The 20,298-nt window shown below is 51.1% G+C and overlaps 1 long non-coding RNA gene across 1 annotated transcript; it reads right to left on the bottom strand.

Annotated features, from left to right (window-relative positions):
* Positions 1-9,267: 9,267 nt before the first annotated feature.
* LOC131828779 (uncharacterized) lies at positions 9,268-17,931 on the bottom strand. Its single transcript, XR_009352568.1, has 3 exons — positions 17,684-17,931; positions 17,089-17,237; positions 9,268-12,741 (listed from the first exon to the last, which is right to left on the bottom strand). It is a non-coding gene; the product is annotated as an uncharacterized LOC131828779 (long non-coding RNA).
* Positions 17,932-20,298: the final 2,367 nt, after the last annotated feature.

The raw sequence follows: 20,298 nt of genomic DNA, 5'->3' as shown, positions 1-20,298 counted from the left end.
CTCCTCTAGAAATGCTCTCCTTCCGGAACTTTGCGTGGCTGGTTCTAGCTTATCATCCAAGTCTCAGCTTAAATATCCCTTCCTCAAAGAAGTTCTTAACCCCTCCAACTAAACCAGTCCTATTTTCTATCCTAGCTTTGATGTCTCCTGTCCGGAAATAAATACTGTTTTATTTGTGTAATGTGTCATGTCCTCCACGAGAGTATAAGCTCTGTGAGGGCACGCAGGAGAAGGCCTGCTCATCCGTGTGTGCCCAGCACCTGTCAGGAGTCCAGGGTTGTTTTGGTGAGTGAATGTATCAAGGAACGAAAACCTCCCGGGGACCCAAGGAGCCTTGCCATGGAACTCTGCACCCCCAGGCATAGTGACTTAAAGGCAGGGACGGTGATCCTTCTAATTTTACAAGCCATATATTCAGATCTGCATCTCGGTATCATGAGCTTAGTCCAAACTACTCCGCTCTGACCCAAGCAGCGCTGATGAAAACAACTTTCGGGATGTCCACTGGGGGGTCCAGGGACAGCTCAGATCATCGGCTTCAGGCAGGGCCAGCTCTGAGGAAGCAGCACTCTGCTGGGAGAATGTGTTCGGCCCAGTACAGTGGTGCTGGTGTGGCCAGGAGCCCCCGGGGTCGGCTGGGTGAGCAGCTATAGAGAGCAATCCCTACGGGCTGTATCTAAAACTGCAGGAAGGAACCACACCCTCAGCCAATCCCAAAACACCAAGGAAGAGAAGTTTTCAAAACTCCAAATTCCCCATGGTGAGAAGGACTTGGAGCAGGTGGCGTGTGCTCTGCTCAGGGGAGAACCAGTACCTGGACTGTAGGCCACTCGGGGTCAGGCTGGCCCCGGCGGAAAGCGTTCTCGGACACATTGTGGATGGGGTTACCATGAGCTTCCAGGCAGAGATGGAGTTCCGAAACCAAACGTGAGCCAAGCCAGGGCTCACGGGGCACAAGGACTTGAGGGAGGAGTCCGAGCCGGGCCCGACGCCAGGTTCGAATCAAAGGAAACAGCAAATCAAGGTGAGAGCCCACTCAGGAATCAGGGTCATGGAAAGTCTAAATGCACTCAGGGAAGGAGGCCAAGGGCCCAACCCTAACCCTAACCCTAACCCTAGGGCTGCAAGGCAGTCTGGGCTGTTCCCTGACGGAGGTGGTCAGAGCTTCCTCAGAAGGGCCTCCAGGGGCCGTGGCCTCCAGCAGCCGTCCCTGGTGGACACCTGACAGGCCGACTGCGGCAGTAGGCATGGGCGGGAGCCCGTTTGAACTTCCGCGGCCCTGTATTTGAGGCGGGAATTAAACCGTTCTGTTCTACTAGGGCGTTTCATTGACTTCTGGCAAAACACGATGTCCTGCTTCAAAGGAAAGGAAACGCACAGGCTTAGGAGGCTCGTTGGACATCAAAGCGCTATTAGAGAACAGCATTCTGATGAGCTAATTGCAAATGCACCCTGGGCAGACAGAGCACGTTTGCCCAGGAACATATGGGCTCACACATCCAGGCAGAGGGTGCCGGGGACAAGATGTGTGCAGGGCTTTGGTGAACCCAACGTGTTTGCAAAATAATTCAAGACATTGCCTCAGCCTGGCCTGCTCTCCCCTCCCACATTCCATCAGGCTGTGGGGGTGGAGAGCAAGATTCTCGGTGCCGCTAAAGAAAAGGCCCCCTGCAAATAAGGAAGCCTGGGCCCAAACAAACCAGAACATTCTCCCCCCAAAACCAGAGGGACCTATCTGTGGAGACAGCTCTTTCTTGACTCCCAGAGGTCCCTCCGGACTGCGCGATCCTTAATGAGAAGTGGGGTGCCAGTGGGCAGGGGAGTGGGCCATTCCCCTCCTTTCTATTCTCCCTAGCCTCACCTATCCTGTCCAGGCAGGAGACCTTAACCTTTTCAGTCCTGAAACAGTTACAGTCTCTTCTGACACCAGCATTAATTACAACAAGCCCAGGAACCTGGGGACCACCCAGCCCGGGTCATCTAACCCAGGGCTCCCCCGGGGGTCAGACCAGTTGAGTGGGTGGTCCCCTTATCCTCATCCAGCAGAAAAAGTTCGATGACTCCAATTCTATCCTGTTTATATAACAGCATCAGGCATAAGATTTTCCTCAAAAAAGAGGGAGCTCCAGACTGTTAATAAAACTACTTCTCTGGAATAATGGCTTCATCTTACCAGTTGGGGAAACTGAGGCCGTGATGGCATGATGGCCCCGGGCACACAGTGAGTCAAGAGCGGGGCCAAGTTTAGAGCCCAGGAGCCCAGCTTCAGGCCAGTGGTCTGGCCACCCCAGCAGGCTGCCACAGCTGGTCAGGTTCAAGGGACTGGCCCCTCAGTGCTAGGCTGCCTGGACTCTTGAACACCTAAGCTCCCCTCAGCCCCTTAGGGGACCATCCTCAGCAGGACATGAGCCTCAGCAATCAGGAGGGCCCTTCACTGTCACACTCCTGCCCTCCAGGCTGGGCTGATGAAGTGCAGAGGCAGCCAAGAGACAGGAGAGAGCTTCCCAAGAAGAGGGTAGGGAGGCGAGTGGGAGAAACGGCCATGGGAAATTGCTGTTAGTTCTCCTGTGTCTCCTCAAGAAACAGGCTAAGCAGGGAGGGAGGAAGGAAGCTGGAGGAAAGGAAACAGGGAATTACAAAGGGCCTTGGAGGTGGCCTTGTCCTGCCTGTTCATTGGACAGATGGGAAATCTGAGATAAAAGGGGTGGGGGAGCCCAAGCCAAGGTTCCCGGCAAATCTGTGGCTGTCCTACCCTGCATGAGGCAGTCCACAGGCTTTGGGCATGTGGGATAAGATCCTAATTTGGGTGTGTGGCTGAGTCCACACAGTGTGGGCTTCCAGCCTCCTCTGCTTCCCTCCCCGCTCCCTCCTGGCTCCTCTCAGCTTCTCCCTTCACTGTTCTTAGCACGGTCTCAAGTGATAAACTTATTTGTATGACTCTTTCATTCATTCTTATCTCCCCCTGCCCTAGACCATCAGCTTCTTAGAGGCAGGAGTTGGTACACTTTGCTCACTATAGAGTCCTCAGTGCTCAGTATATATCAGATGGATAGATGGATGGATGGACGGATGGACGGACGGATGGACAGACGGATGGATGGATGGATGGATGGATAAATGAGTGTATTAGGGCTCTTTCTGAACTGAAAGCTTGTCATGGCTCTTCCCCAGCCCCATGATCTCTCTGGGAGGTCCCTCCCCAGTACTGAAGCCTTTCATAATCTGACCCCAGTTCTTCCTGCTCTCATTTCCTGCCACGAGTCTCTCCATCTCTGTCACATGCTACACACCATTCTGGTTTGTAGGTGCTATCACAGGCCTCGGTAGCTTATGGTCTAAAATAGCTCCCTCCCCTTTATCTAGATGGCAGCATCCTATTGATTCTTCTATACCCAGCTCAAATGTCCCTCTTCCCTCCCTGGGGAGCCAGGCCATAAGCAGCACAGATGATGGCTCCCTCCTTGAAAACAATGTGGCAGCCAGGGCAGTGCACGGGTATAGAAGATAAGGATTTGTTTCCATGTTTGAGTCTGCTATAAGAGACGAGGCCTGTTGTGGGATAGGATGTATGACTTGCTAACACTGTGTACCAAAATTTGGGGTTTGACCAGTGGGAGGGCTCAGACCCCTTGGCTCCTGTCCAGTCAGTGTCCCTTCCACCACACATGGATCAACTTCAAATATTCCATCCCTTCCAACATTCTCTCTCTCTGTGTGTGTCTCCAAACCTACCATATCTGCCATATCTGGTACCTTCTCTTGGCCTCCCTCTTGCCTACCATCCCTCTGGTCTTCTCACCCCTGAGCAAGGAGGGCCCAGCAGCAAAGTTCAGCTGATGTCCAGATAGGTAGGCTGGTGCTTTTGGGCTTGGGCCAGTCATACTCAGAGTCCCCTCCTCCCAGGAGATCTTGGTGACAGGTCTCAACAAGGACCTTGTATATCAAAGTTTTAAAAGCATTGCACAAATCTGTCTGGTCTATGCAGTGTTCTTCTTCAAAATTAGTATACAGATTTCCAGTTTCTCCTGAAAAATTAAAGATCAAGCCTTTCTGGGGGCACCTTCTCACAAGGCACCAATTGGGGGGAACTTTAGACTGAGCCTGTGGGCTCCAGCCTCCCGCAGTCCCCATCACCCCTCCTGGCTTCACTAATGACCAAACCCGGCCTGGCTCCCTTGGGAATTCAGGTTTGTGTCCTGGAGAAAGTCTTGGGAGACTTTCTTTGCTTCTAACTCAGATCACTTCTTGCCTCTCATTTGCCCCTAGACACATACACACACGTGCACACACACAAACACACAGAGAACAACTCTGAACTGGGATACGGTGGAACCCAAGGACATAAGAAGGGGAACCTCCAGGAAAGGAAGGGGAAAAGAGTATAAAGATGGGTTTGGAGACAAGAATGAGAGTGCAGGGCAGGAACACACCCATGCACAGGAAGTCAAGAATGCAGTGGGAGATGAAGTCTGTGCTCCTGTTGAACTTGAACAACAGGCCAGTCCACTAGGACCTACCATCCTCCCCTTCATTGAAGACAAAGACTGAGTCTCTGCAGGGCGGTAACAGCAGGAGAACATCAGAGCTCCAACCCACAGAGTATCTACCATCACAGAAAATGCCAACCATAACTGTGGTTAGAATGTCTGCTGCTGCCATTCACTGAGGGCTTTCCAGCCACTGGGGACGGTGTGAAATTCAGTTTGCAAACATGATTACATTACATTTCATCCTAAGGATGAGCATCCCTGTGGCAGGAAAGCCAAGAGTTGAAGAGCGAAGAAGCTTGCCCAAGGTCCCACAGCCAGCGAAGGGCCAGATCCAGGCAGCCCGGGTCTGGGTCAGCTTTGCTCCCCAAGGGCGGCCACGCCCCCTACATGCTCAGTAGAAGGGCTGGCCTCATCACAATACCCTCTGCCTCTCCTTCATTCAGCAACCTCCCCCAGTTAGATGGGTTTGAAAATGAGCCCTTCCCTGACCGTCCCAGCCTCTGAAGGCTGAGGCCAATCTGAAGGGAGTTTGAAACGTTTTAATAAAAATCCTAAGTCCATACGGTAGTTAAGAGTGTGGATTCTGGACGCAGGCTCTGCCACTTCCTAGCTGAGTGACCCTGGGCAGGTCACACAACATCTCTGCCTCTCGACTTTCTCCCTGATACGGTGGGGTAATAATAACAAGAAGAGCAGTGATCAGAAGCATGCCATCCTCATGGGGTGTCAACAGTGGGGAGCCGCGTTCGGAGTAGCCAGTGCCTTGACTGGACCAGCACTTCGTACAGCAGTTCTACTTTCCTCCTTCTCATTCATCCCCACTTGCCTTTCTCTCTCCTTTCAAACAAGGTGGGGAGGAGAACCCCCTTCCTAAAGCCCTGTCCCTAAATGGTGAGAGCTTGGCTTCCTGGTGTCTCCCTGCTCTGCCCCAGGGAGCCCCAGCGGCCACTCCTGGCCAAATGAGGTGGGACCCTCGGGATGCCATGTAGCAGCCACCCCTGAGCTGGCCTCTCAGGCACGGTCCCTGGAACCTCCCAGACCTGGCCCTCTCAAAAGCCACGGAGGCTGCCAGTTCGATGGGAGGCCACAGAAGAGGCAGTAATGGCCAGAGCTCACAGGCTCAAAGACCTATAGAAGGCGGGGGGTTCTGAGTGATGGGCAAGTTCAAACCCCTCCCTCCCTGCACCTCTCTGGAACCTGAAGGTCAGAAAGGGCAGAAGGGTCCAAGGTCATACAACAGGGAAGTGGCAGCAAGAGAGTGTTTCTAGGAGGGAGGAACCTGCCATTGCATGGATCTTTGGCTGAGAGGACCCAGAAGTGTCCTCTAAAAACCTCTGACCTGGGCTTGTAAACACAGAGGCTGACAGGGCTGCGCAGGTAATGTGAGTGGAGGGAAAGCCAGGCAGGGACTTTGAGGAGCCAAAAGCCCTTGTTCATCTAAAGGGAAATGTCCCTTCCAAGGTCCAGACACTATTTCTTTAAAGTAGTTTGGTTGAGGCGTAATTCCATATAACACCATAGAACTTCAGAAAACATACCATAGAACTCACCCGTTTAAAGTGATCCAGTTCCTGTTTTTTCATATAGTCACAGAACTGCATGGCCATCGCCACGATCTAACACAAGAGCACTTTTGTCACCCCAGGGGAAATCCCATGCCCATTGGCAGTCGCCCTCCCTTTCCACCCCCCTCCACCCCCGCCCACAGCCACCAGCCCTGTGTAAGCACTAAGCTCATTGGAGTTCTTTCAATTTGCCTATTCCTGCCATTTCATATCAATGAACCCATATGGTCCACGGCAACCATCTTTATGACTTCCTATGTTCTTAATGAAGCCTACATCAGGGTTGCATTCCTTCTCATTGTCAAATACTGTTCCACTGTATGGATGTCCTACACTGTGCTCACACACTCCCCAGTTGAGGGACACTGGTGTTGTCTCTCCTTTCCTGGCTCTTACGAAAAATGCTGCTTTGCTCACTCAAGCACAAGGTTTTGTGTCAGGTTTTCATTTCTCTCCTCTGCGTACCTAGGAGTGGATGTAACCGCTGGGCCACGCCAGAACTCTACAATTCACATTTGGATGGATTGCCAAATCACTTTCCAGAGTGTCTGCTCTATTCTACACTCCCAGCAGCATGGTAGCTGGGTTCCAGTTTCCCCACATCCTCCACGCCCATCTTTTTGGTTGTAGCCATCCTGGGTTGCTTTGGATTTGGTTGCTATGCTTTGGATTTGCGTTTTCCTAATAACAAAGGTGTTAAACATCTTTCCGTAGGCGTACTGGCTACTTGTGTATCTTCTTTGGAAAAAATCTCCATTTAGACACATTGCCCATTTTTTAATTAAGTTCTGCTTTTATTATTGAACTGAAAACCTTGCTTATTATATATTCTGAATAGAAGTCCTTTATCTGTCTACGATTTGCAAATATGTTCCCCATTCTGGGAGTTGTCTTTTCACCTCCTCAATGGTACCATTTGCAGCACAGAGGCTTTTAAATGTAATGCAAATCCAATTTATCTAATTTGGGAGAGGCACTTGTACTTTTGGTATTACCTAAGAAACCAGTGACAAATGCAAGGTCAAAAACGTTTATGTCTTTTCTTCTAAGAGTTTTATCATTTCAGCTCTTACATTTAGGTCTTTGATCAATTTTTTTTATTATTAATTTTTAGATGTGGTGTGAGGTAGAGGTCCAAATTCATTCTTTTGTATGTGGATATCCAGGTGCCCCAACACCATCTGTTGAAAAGCCTACTCTTTCCCCATCCTATTGTCTGGACACTCTGGGCAAAAACAATTCCCTTGACTACAAACCTGCAGGTTTATTTCTAAGCTATCAGTTCTATTCCATGGATCTATATGTCTACCCTTTTGCCAATACCACACTGTCTTTTTTTTTTTTTTAAGATTTTATTTATTTATTTATCAGATAGAGATCACAAGTAGGCAGAGAGGCAGGCAGAGAGTGGGGAAGCAGGCTCCCTGCTGAGCAGAGAGCCCGATGCTAGGCTCAATCCCAGGACCCTGAGATTATGACCTGAGCCAAAGGCAGAGGCTTTAACCCACTGAGCCACCCAAGTGCCCCAATACCACAATATCTTGATTAATGTAGATTTGTAGTAACTTCTGAGGACTGGAAGTGTGTGTATTTTTTACCTTTTCCTCCTTCAAGATTGGGTTAGCCATTTTAGGTCTCTTGACTCGGATGGACTAAAAGATTGGCTTGTCAATGTCTAGGGGCAGCCATTTTTGCCACATGACAAAATAAACCCTTTTTTCTAAGTCTTCTGATTTTTTAAGAGAAGTAAACAGTTTGGATTTTTTTTTTTTAATATAAAATTTCCAGGTTTAAAAGCACCATTCAGTCCAAACAAAACAACTTTTGCAGGTTAAATCTCAGGACCACTAATCTGCAACGCCAGCTTGAATCCAAAGTTCCAATTTTCCAAATGGGGATCTGGGACCCAGAGAGGGAAAGGACATTTCTTCTGGTCATAGAGCAAGTTGTGGAGGTGGGATTAGGACTTGGAACTCTGGTTTCAACACAGGCGCTTCCGGAACCCTTCCTCTCTGCAGGTCCTCTCCAAGCAATGTCTCCGGAAGGGCACCCCACACCCAGCCCAGGTGCCTTGGGTCAGGAGCATTCCTCAGTCCCATCCAGTCTAATGACGGTGAGCTCCCAAGATGCTGGTGGCTCCTTTGGTCCCCAAACTGAGGTCCAAATCCTGCCATTGTCTATGACCCCTGAACACGCAGACTGTACCATGTGTTTCACAAGCTCAAGGACCAGAAAGACAGAGGCCCCACTCCAGACCTCTCCTGCCACCTCGGGAGGACACTGAGAATGAGCTGTCCTTCTCCTTCCTGCGACCTCTTTGGGCTTCCACGGCCCCACTTTAGGAAGGAAGAAAAAAGAAAAAAGAAAAAGAAAATCAGTAGTAGCCAGGAAGCCTGCAGCCTCCACAAAGTAATTTGGAGCAGGTAGAATAGAGAAAAGAATTCATCAGATTAAGAGCCAGGCGCATTCTGTGGGCCAGAGCATGGGGGCTCCAGGGAGACAACTGGCTGCAGCCTTGCTCCTGCAATTAAGATGATAGCATCGAGGCCGCCATAATCCTCGGGGTCGTAAAATGTGTCACAAGGCACTTCCTCGACAGGGTGAATCCAGCAGGCAGCTGGTCATAATTTTTCTCTCTCTTTTTTTCTTCTTCTTCTTCTTCTTTTTTTTTTTTTTTTTTTTGGTTAAGACAGCGATGCCAGCTCTAATTTTACTGCAAGGTGGCAGATTTTCATTTCATACTCTCTGCGAAGATTGATTAACTGGAGTGTAAAAAAGGGGGAAAAAAAAGAACACACACACACACAACCACCTTGAGACGTCCCACATTCTTCCTTCCTGATCATTTCTGAGAAATCAAATCGTACAGCATAGTGATTTTCACGGATTTTTTTTTTCTTTAAATAGGTTTTTTTTTTTTTTTAAGTCATTGGTATTAGGGTTCATAGAATCCTGAAAAGGACCAGCAAGAAGAGTCCTTGAAGCTTTTGGCACCCAGCGTGCCTCCCCCATCCCTGGCCCCACAACTTTAAAGCAGAGGGCTCTAAAAGCCAAAGAAGCAGGGACTTTCCTGACATCCCACTGTTTGTGGCTGAGCGGCCGAGAACGCAGGCCGTAATGTGTGCAGAACGTGTTAAACCTTTAGATACCATCGACCACAGAGTGTTTCATTTTATAGCACAGGGCTGAGGCCCCGACAGGGGATGGGACATGCCAGGTCCTCCGGGGAGTAAGGTGGCAGCTCTCACTGTAACAGGGGTCGTGAACCACCCTGCTTGACTCGGGGGGAGCCTGTGGCCTCAGGAGATGAGGGGTGGGTGGGAAAAGGAGAAGCCCATTTGGGGTGACCAGGAAGAGCAGTGTGAGAAGCAGAGAGAGGGGGATAGCCCAGGGGCTCTTCTTCTCTGTGCCCTGCCTTTGTCCCCTCGCATTGCCCCCTCCCTCAGACTCATCCCTTGAGAATGGGCCAGAGTATCTATTCCAAGGCCAATAAGTACCCCGTCTCCACAGAGGTGATCAGCTCCCCATGATGGTCAGTACACACAGAAGGTAGCGGCTGGCTCTGGGAGAGAGGAGAAAGTCAACAGAACCCAAAGAGTTCCTGAAAGGTATTATCAGACTTTCCCCATACTTTATTCTAGAAAGGTCAGGAAGAGATGAGTTCTATGGCCACAAAGTTGGGCCCAATTTATTATCTAATAACCTGGGAAACTCCTAAACACTGCTGAACATGGGTTCATACCAGCCCAGAAGGAAATACCTAGTAGAGTGCCATAGGCTCTGTTCTCTACCCTTGTCCTCTAACAGCTTTCATTAGGTTTATAAATGAGCTCATAGGTCTATGCTGTTCTAAACAGGTGGCTAGAAAAACAAGTGTGGGGGATGACAGTTTTGGGATCCCAGCTGGGTTTCAACAAGCATTCATTAAGTACCTACTGTGTGCAAAACTCTTCCATCCCTTGGATTTACGAAGGCTCTTTTACCATGCAGTGGGGACACTGAGGTAAAGCCAAGCCCCTAGGGCTACACCTGGAGTCCAAGGGATTTTGGGAGTAGACAGCCTGATAAGACCCCCAAAGGCTCCACACTCTTGGCCGGGCTCCTTGAGTGAGGACCTAGTGCAGGGTAAGGGCAACAAGACTTCATTTGCTGAACGATAATCCTGGAGCCAGAGCCGGCAGAAGAGGGGGCGGAACCGCCACAGCCAGCCTTGCCCCTCACTTTGCATGCAGACAGAAAGCACATGGGCCCTTGCGAGCCCATGGGACAAGGGCACCCAGATGGCATCCTCACAGCGGCCCATTCTGGGCACTGGGAGGGCTCTCAGCTAGCTGGCCAAGGAGCTCTTGTGTCGGCCTCTCAGTGCCAGACCCCTCTTTCCAACTTACCAGTAGTCCCAAACACCACCACCCACCCCCAACATTCAGCTCTGTCTGGCTCTCTCAAGAAACCTGTAGGAACCCAAACTGGGCTCTCCCAGGACTCAGGGCGCCCTGATTCATTGGGCACAGGTCTTTCCTATGCCTGACGAGCGCTCTCCACGGTCCCAGCCAACTCCACACAGGATTCATGACTCCCTCACCTTAAGCCTCTGGGTCCCATCCCCTCCATCCACCGCCACAGTGTGAGCCACAGTCTCTTGTCCAGATTGGACCTCTGATTTGTTTTTTCGGTGATAAACTGTAGGCCAGGTTCTGAGCTGGGTGCTGGAGGTGCCCCAGTGAATGAGATGCCAGCCCTTACCTTGGAAATTTACTGTCCAGTGGGGGATGGAGACCAACAAATGAGCAGTCATCGTCCAGGGGTCTTGTGGTGGGAAGCACCCCCCCCAGGGGTGGGCTGTTATAGCACCCACAAGGGAGGCACCTTACTTAAATCAGGGGCATCTGGGAAGGATTCCCAGAGAAGGTGATGTGTACACTGAGACCTAAAGGATTGGCAGGAATTAGCCAGGTGAAGAGAAGGAGTGTGTTTTGCCAACATGCAACACCTGCTTTTTTGAAAGTCTACTTTGCAGCACACACCAAGGATCAGCAGTGAATAAGGCAAACATGCTCTTGCCTTGGTGGAACTTAGAGCTTGGTATGGAGGTTGATAGGACACAAGGAATCACATCAAATTACAACTGTGTAAGAAGGAAAGGTTCGGGGCATTCAGAACATAGAACAGGAAGGCTTGGATGGAGACAGAAGTCCCTGGAAAAGTGAATTTAGGTGGAAGCTTAAGGAAAGATGGAAGGCCCACCAGGCAAAGGGCAGGGGAGGAGGGAGGGCAGAGCAGGAAGGAAGTGAACAATCAAACAATCTGCAAATGCCCTGAGGCAACAAGGAATTTGCTGTTTTAATAAACCTGAAAATAACAAGTAATACGGAGAGTTTGGAGCCTCGTGGCAATGTGGTAGTTACCCTTTGTTATTATTATGAGCATCATGTAATGATTTCCAAGGTTCTTAGGCTATCACCTTGCCTTCCCACCATAATCATCACAGATGATGGTGGAACATTCTCTCCACTTCATAGATGAGGAGCTTGAGGCTCTGAGAGGCAAAGCCTGGTGCCCAAGATCGTGGAGGCAGGAAGTGCACCCCTTCCTTCCCCCACAGCCCCAGTGTGTGTCCAGCACCACTTCCTAGCTTGTCATAGGTGGGGGGTTGTAGGGCTCCAACCCAGGGCCCTGGCCTGCAGCCTCCGCAGTCTGAGGAGGTGTCTAGGGCCCCCCTCCCCAGCTGCACCCAGGAGCATGCTGACTGTGCCTGGGATTTAAATGTGAATTGCCCATAAAGTTTTTCATTTCAACAGATCCCAGCTGTGACCCAGAGGGAAGGGGGGCTTGAGAGAGGAGGTTGTTAAAATGTGGAATTTGGAAATGGCCATCTCCTTGAAAAACAAAAGCGTGTTTTTGCTACAGGCATCTCAAGGGCCTCTTGTCTCCTCGGTCACCCGCCAGAGTACGTGTTGCATGTCAAGTGATTCCATCTTAATCGACAATTCAATTGGCCCAAATTACATTATGTATGTAAATTTCCATCTGCAAATCAGCACGGCTTGGACCTCACTCCCAACGGCCAGTCCCTGCCCTGGTCTCGGACTCCCAGCGCCCACCGTCTGCTCCCCCCCATCTACCAAGGGAGGGGCCCTGGGGGGACTAGGAGATGGAACAGAGAGCTGAGCATGGCCTCACAGAGTAGAACTGTACCCAGGCAGAGAGTGGGGCGATACACCCGGCTCTGGGTGCAAATTGGGTTTCCACTATCCATTTCCAACGAGAGCTGGGAAAACAGCTGCCAAGGAGCCGCCCGTCTCTGGTTTTAAGCCCAGGCAGCATCAGGTGACACTAAACAAGGACACTGTCTACCAGGGGGGCAGTTGTAGGGAGCAGCTAAGAGCGTGGACTCCGGGGCCAGACTGCCTGGGTTCGAATCCCAGCTCTGGGGCGCTTCTGCGGTGAGATGTCGAGCAGCTCACTTGAGCTCTCCCGGCCTTGCTTTTCTCTTCTGTAGGATAGAGACAAAAGTTAGTCGTCATCCTCATCCTCAGTAGCAGTGGTACTACCATGGCTTTGCTGCAGAGCGTGCTGGAGGCTGCAGAGTGAATCTGCGAAACCCAGGAGTGCGCAAGCTGGGAATGACCTTCGTCTTCTTCCTCACCGAGGACCGGGAGGAGGGTGAGCCCAAGGGAGGCACTGGCCTGGGGAGCAAAATTTAAGATAGTATCAAAAATCCCAGGAATACCAAATAAATCATATTTTAAAGCACTGTTTTAAAAAAAATCAGAATCAAAAAAGGCCAAAAAAAAACCAACCAAACAAACAAACAAAAAACCCACCACGTCCACAATGTACAAAGTACCAAAATGTAAAACCCGCTAGATGGCTGTGATTCTTTCCCTGAGCTGAATGAAATCTCAACAGGTTAGTAGCATACATTTTTTTCTATTACTCTCCGGTAATAAATTCCATAAGTAACCAAGAGTCTTATTTTGCGAACTAGAATGTCCAGTCTAGTTAAGACCATAGTCTCGTGCCATTTCCAGCCAGCCTCCTCCATCAGCTGGGGCTGGAATGCCACTGGCCTTGAAGGAGAGAGTCAACCTACCTCCCCTTTCTCCCAACCTCTGCTCTCCTCCTTTAGTGCATGACCTTGGATTCTGATCCCTGAGGGTGAGGCCCAGCAGCCATCAAGGGGCCGGATGTCCGGACTCTTCTGCATCAGGGCATCTGGGACCTGGTGTTGTCCTCCATGGAGCTGGTAGATAAAATCCAGCTCTTTCTCATGTGGGGCTGTCATGCGTTCTTGGATGAGTCCCTTGCTGAGAATACCATCATCTCAGCTATGGCTGATCACTTCCAGATGCTTCCTTAGCTGCCGGGCCTCTGAGGAGCCTTTTGAGGCCCCACGGCCCCTCTGGGCCTGCTTCTTTGGAGGAGCTGCTCAGCCGGATGCTGGAACACAGGTGCTCCCCTGTGTGTTCACTGGCAAGAGGGCAGCTGACCTAAATGCGTGCTTCATTGTTCTTTCTGCTGCCCCAGACCCTGCCACCCACAGTAGCTTTCTGTCAGACATCTTGGGCATGGAGCAGATGCCTAACATCGTATTTCCCAAACTTCGGGGTCCTTTGCCAAGCTCTCTGTTATGGCTAATATTATTTGTCAACTTGATTGGGTTAAAGGATACCCAGGTCACAGTTAAACATGATGTCTGGCTGTGTCTGTGAGGGTCTTTCCAGAAGATACTAACATCTGAATTTGAGTAGAAAAGACTCATGCTCACTAATGGGGACAGGCATCATCCAATCCCTTGAGGTCTAGAACAAAACAACAGAGGAAGGGCAGATTTTCCCTCTCTCTTGAATAGCAATATCCGCCTTCTCCTGCCCTTGGACATCAGAGCTCCTGCTTCTTAGTCTTTGGACATCAGAGTTCCTGCTTCTTAGTCTTTGGACTCCAAGGCTTAGACCAGCAATATCTTATTGGTTCTGTTTCTTGGAGAACTCTGGCATACCCTCCTAAAAGCCTCTCATTAGGCTGGAGGTGAGGGAGAGGACACACGCCCCAGCACCCTTCCCCTACCCCCCAAGAGAACTCTTCTGAGGGCCTCTTCCTTATCCCTTACGGTGAGGAGTGTGGCGCTACGCTCATAAAAGCTGCTATTACTCATCTACCTCGAACCCCAGCCTGTTCATCTGGCATCTTCTTTGGAATCAAAGGGTACCCACAGTAGTTCTCAGCCTTGGGCAGCTTAGCCAAAAATGAGGCCCAGAAGATGGCCCCTGAGTTTCCTTGAACCCTCACTATACCCTGAAGGCCATGTCTGATTATTCTGTCCATAAATGAGGCATCTGAGGACCCAGAGATAAAGCCCTGCAACCCATCCATGGCAGTGCTGAGACAGATGCCCTGGGCCTCCTGCCTTCTCCATCAGCCAGGCCAACTCTTTAGCGGCCATCTAGGAAAGACACTGGTTAGAATGGACAAGGGAATTACCAGCTTTCAAGAGGGAAAGGCAGGTGGCTATGCATGGAGACTGACAACCTTCAAAGAGACACGACCTTAGCCACATAGCCATAAAGCCACGTGTCCTTAGTTAAGCACCTGCTGTGTGTCCAGGCTCCACCCCTGACTTCAGCTAGTGTGAGGCCAGATGACCAAGAATGACCCCTGTGCAGCGCACAAGGAAGAGCAGCATAAATCAGATCCCACCTGTGATTCGGGCCTTGAGGATCAGGGAAGCTACAAGTGTTGGAGCAGCCCAGGCAGCTCCCCGTGGGAACAACACCAAGGCTGGGGCAAGTCCACAGGACTCCAGGTGGAGACAGTTTTAGTATCTGGAATATGTTGTGGGGGCAGGAGGACCTCCTGTCCTCTTCAGCTGGACACAGGACCCTCCTTAACCAGACACACAGGCTAAGCCATCTGTCTTAAGGACAAAGCCTGGGCTGTGTGAACTTGGACCCATGTCTTGGCCTCTCTGAGCCACTGAGTTTTCACTTCCTCCTCTTTGTAAAATGAGGATGATAATGGCACAATCAAATCCTAAGGCCATGGCAAGAATAAAATGAAATGATGCATACCCGAGGCCAAGCACTATCTGGGGTAGATTCCGAAGTACTTTAAGGCGAGCAAAACAGGGTCTCTTGCTATTTGCCAGGGCTCTGGGCCACCTGAAGGGTGAAAGTAGGGGACAAAGAGCAGGACCAAGTCCTTCAGTGCCCCATCTGCACTTTCCAAGCAGAAGAGAGGAAGGACGTCCCAAGGCCTGCCAGGTCAGACATTCACTCAACAAACACCCGCCAGGCACATGGCCTTGGATGCCATGGATGCAAAGAGCCCCTAAGCACAGCGACTGAGAACAGCGGAATAAAGCTGGCCCAAGAGGAAGCCCAACTGGGAGTAGGCTACCGGAGGACTCACCCTATGAGGTGCTATTCGAGCCAGACCTTGGAGAGGGAATGGGAACTGGTGGGAGGGCAAGAAAAGGGGAGGAAGGAGGAGCCCACACAGAGTGGAGGACTCAGAAAGTTCCCTCGGGCGCCCCCGCCAGGGCAGCCACAGCTTCCCTGGCCATGGAGGACCACAGGGCTCTGCCTCCCCCTAGTACTATGCACTCCCTGGGGGCAGGACCCGATCGGTCCCAGCCACTGGAGAGGCCCTAGCCCCTGCCTACTGCTGCCTCATGGTAGATGCCCAGGAAGTGTTTGTCCAACTGCTCCTAGGCCTCTGGAGACCGGGCATGGGCTCCGCCTGGGACTCCAAACCCTCCACTCATTTACACAGTCCTTGCTAGGTGCCGGGCACCTCTGCGGGTGATGAGACAAAGTGCCGGGCACGCATGGGCCTGGAGTCACCAGGAAGCTAACTTCCATGACCCTGGGAACTGGGGCCTGCTCTGCCCTCCCAGTACCAGTGAGCAGGGGCACCCCAGGATTGGTCCAGGTGGGGGACAGGGACTTGTGTCTGGCTGTGCGGACTGCTGAGGTGTGGCTGAGAATCGAACCCAGCCTTCCACCCCAGGCTTCCAGAAGCATCATCGAGGCCCTCCACTGGCCGACCTTCTTCCAGATGCTGCTCCTGCTCTGGCCAGGTCTCAGGGAATCAAGCTACTGGGGAAGCTTCAGGCCACCTCCCTAACTGTTCACGCCCTGCTGCCATTCATCCTCAGCGGCTCCGGCTTTTCCAGAATCTCTTCTCAGGCCACTCCAGCCTCCCCAGCCATCCTCTCTGCCTTGGTCACTTCATCTGCATGAACTCTGCTTCTCCACTCCAGTCAGGGGCCTTTCCAGCTCGGCCAGAACCTTCCCTCCAGGGAGATATTCCAGATCTCCTGTAAGGTTGCCCATTATAGTCGGCCTTTCTCCACGGTAGCTCAGACATTCCCCAGCCTCAGCCGTGGAACGAACCACCCGCCCCAACCGGGGCCCAGGTCTCCAGTATCTGCAGACCACTGAGTATCCATTGTCCCAGCCAGCCCAACAGATGTGCAAGGGAAGGTGAACAAGCAGATGAACAAGCCAGGGGCAGAAAAGAAAAGAGGCTCGGGAGGCTTCTGGAGCTTAAAGGGCCAAGCTGGGATGTATCTCCTTTTCCCCAGCAATTCAAGGCAGGACCTCCCCACAGATCCATACAACCTTGTCTACAGTCTAAAGCACAGGGGGCAGGGTGGGGAAAGTGGCAAATCTGTGACCCAAACCTGGGTGTTGTAACAGGCTAACAAGAGCATGTGAGCTGTGTTGCATTCCAGTGCCGCCGGTGGGTTATGCTCACTCCAGGCCTCCGTGGCCCCACCACTCCTGCCACCCTCATTAATGTCTTCTGTCTGCCTGGCTTCTGAAAGCATCAGAGTTTGTCACCCCAAGTGTGACCCCCGCAAGCTGTCCTTTGTGTCTCTGCCCCTCTACTCTGCTGGTGCTGACTACACTCCCTTCCTCAGGCACTCAGCTTGCCTGGGCTCTCAGCACCAACACTAAGCTCCCAGGCTTGCCTGCTCCAACCCATCTGAGCTATTCCATGCACCTGCTCTACCCCCTCCTCTTTCTTACCTGGAAAACCCTCATTCATTCATTCATTCGTTGGTTCATCTGCTGAACATGCACCAAATACATAATCCTGTGGGCCAGGCACTGTTCTGGGTGGTGAGAATCCAAGGGTAGCAAAGACAGGGTCCCTTCTTTACGGGGTCCCAGCCTTCCTGGGGACACAAACACATACACGGATAAACTTAGTACAAATTTTAAGTGTAGTGCTGGAACAACTTTTAAGTGCAGTGCTGGAGAAAAGTACAGAATAATCTGGGCCTTGCTCGAATATCACCTCCTTCAGGATGCTTTCCTGCCACCCAGCAGTCAGGGACTCCTCCTGTGTGCCCCCAGGACCCCTTAAATGGGCCTCAAATAGGGCTTTTTATTATCTTGCATTATGAATAATTTAAAGCTGGGGTCAGAGACAAGATATATGAATTTTAGTAGAGCATATGTCCTGGTTACTGTCAGGACTGGGTGAATGAATGAATGAATGAATGAATGAATGCCATTACCGACTTGTTCTCCTGGGGTATTTATATTTGCACACACACTACTGTTAGTATATGCATTTCTGTTAAGCTACCCATCCCGGTGGACACACTTAACCACTCACTGGCTCTATGTGGGCCTCTTGCTGGGTGCTGGGCCCAGTGGACAAACGGGATGTGGCCCTTGGCAGACGACACAGACAGCAGGGGAGACGGGCCCGTAAACACCCTGCCGTATCCAGCAGCTCGCCGTCCCGACCCGGTGCGCATGCGTGCAGCTCCACTCGGCGTCCTATGTATGATAATTGGAAACGTGTCTGGTGAGTCCATTGGACCCAGTCATCTGGGAGTGATTTCCATGATATGACGATCTGTCCCTGGGCAAAAAAAAAAAAAAAAAAAAAGAAAGAAAGAAATGAAGAGAAAAAGGAACTTTTGTCCATGAACCTGGAAGCTCAAATATGGCCCAGGGAAGCAGGGACAGTGGCTACAAAGGGGTGAGGACAGAAGATGGAAACGGGCCTTGGCATCGGCCCCAACCAAGCAGCGTCTGGAACATGGGAGGGACCCGGACAGTGGCTGGGAAATTGGAGTAAATTGGAAAATAAGAGGTGCCTGCAACAAGCAGAGTGGGAAAAGTAGCTCTGGGGTAGTTCGGGCTCACAAGCCGGTGAGCACCCTGGCGGCGCGCCCCCTCCCGGGCCCTCCTTTGCCTTGGCCAGCTGATGTCACCTCTCAGAAATACGAAGGCTAAAAGTCTTTTTCTCCCCGCAGGCAGCATGTGGACAGGAAGTGGCATTTGGTGGAGCCCTGATCAGAGGTGAGAACACCACCGCTTCCCCAAATTGGTTTTCCGACAGTAAATTATAATTGCTCTAAGTGTTCTAGAACTCGGGGACGGAGATTAATTACGGCTCTGTATCCTATGGCGCTCTGAACTTTAAGCACAGCGTGGTGCGCAGGTTGTTAATAAGAAGGGAGATCTGGGAGGACTTTTCAGATGAGCAAATAAAAAAAGAAAAACAATTTAAATTGGCTTCTGCACCTGCCAAGGGGGACCCTTTGGGCCTGAAAGGATGCTTTCCGTCTTTCCAACCTGGCCGCAGATTGTGTTAATGATGACCAAAGCAAAGTGGCTGCTGGAGCCTGGGGACACGCGGCAGGCCTCTATCCACCTGGCCCCGAATGGATCCAATCACTAGACCAGTCGGCCCTTTACAGGAATAACAAGACCAACAGTGACAAACTGGGATGTCAGGAGAATCAGGAGGGTAAAGAAAGCAAGTGGAGCTGCCAGGGAAGGGGGAACACAAGGGAGTGGTGGAGATTGGGGACCTGAGGAGCCCCTTCCCTCACAGGCCACCTCAGCTTGGCTCTGGCCAACCACTGTCACATCCCGGGAATGCAGCCTGTACTGCTACGTCTTTAAGAGCAGAATCCCAGGTTTCTATTAAAAATATATATTTTCATAGTTGGAAGCTTATTACAATTTTAACGTATATTATGGAACCAAGCAAAATCTATCCATGCTGGAATCTGGCCCATGGACCACCATCTTGAAACCTCTATATCAGAGATTCATTTCTTTCCTTGGGTGAATGGTCGGCTTAGCTCTCTCCTCCCATGGAGAGGAGAGCCTCCTTCCTTCCTTCCCACTCCCTTTCTCACTGCAGTGCTCACCACAGGTGCCATCCTCATCTCTTCTGTGTCCCCGTTATGGGACACCTGGGTGGCTCAGTTGGTTAAGCAGCTGCCTTCAGCTCAAGTCATGATCCCAGGGCCCTGGGATCAAGTCCCACATCGGGCTTCTTGCTTGGCAGGGAGCCTGCTTCTCCCTCTGCCTCTGCCTGCCTCTTTGTCTGCCTGTGCTCGCTCGCTCTCTCTCCCTCTGTCTCTGACAAATTAATTAATTAATTAAACTTCAGGTCCCTCGACAGGTGTGGATTAGACACCCCTGTTCCCAAACAACTAAGAAGAGGGCCCACAAAGTAGGGGCTCAGACAGTGTTTGTCCAATGAGAGAATAAACAAAATTCAAACCTCTCTGCTTTTCTCATTCTCTACCTCGTCAGTCCCTAATCCAAAACCTGACACATGCCTCCAGTCCAAGCCAATGTCCCCTCCAATCCCTTCGCCATGTTTCCAGGCTCTGAAACTGAGACCAGAGCCAAGAAGGATTAGAAGCAGAAGGGATGTAGAGCCCATGGTCCAGATGAGGGAACCAAAGTCTGGCAGGAAGAAGGGATTTGCATAAGGTCGAATCATGAGTTGGCAGCTAAACTGAACCTTGAGTCTGGAGTAGGGCAGTGTGACGTGGAAGCCCCTCACATCTCCCCCTCCTTCCTAGGCCTTCTCTCCTTCCGTCTTTTTCAGAGCACTTCCCACACTCAGGGGTCCACACCTCCCACCCACCCCCATCCTGGGCAGACGTCTGTAGAAGACCTAGAAGCCGTGACCACCCCAACGTGCACTCAGCTCAAAATGTACTGGGAAAGCCGTTCCTATAATATAAAACAGAAATCACTATTTATAATGTGAAATTCATTTATTTTATTAAAATGTGTTTTGGAGCCAGGCCCTATGGCTGCTGCTGGGCCCTGAGGGCAGGGCCCACTCTAGGAATATTGACCCTTGCAGCCCAGTGCCTGGCTATGGTATGGTTAGGACCAACCCCATCCCAGGTCAGCTGCTTGCCAAGATGGCGAGTTATTATCTGGACACAAGAAGGAGATTGGAAGGAA

This window comes from Mustela lutreola, chromosome 4 (assembly GCF_030435805.1).
Source record: "Mustela lutreola isolate mMusLut2 chromosome 4, mMusLut2.pri, whole genome shotgun sequence".
Taxonomy (NCBI): domain Eukaryota; kingdom Metazoa; phylum Chordata; class Mammalia; order Carnivora; family Mustelidae; genus Mustela; species Mustela lutreola.
Note: the sequence above shows the minus strand (reverse complement) of the source record. Positions and strands in the feature narration are given on the sequence as shown.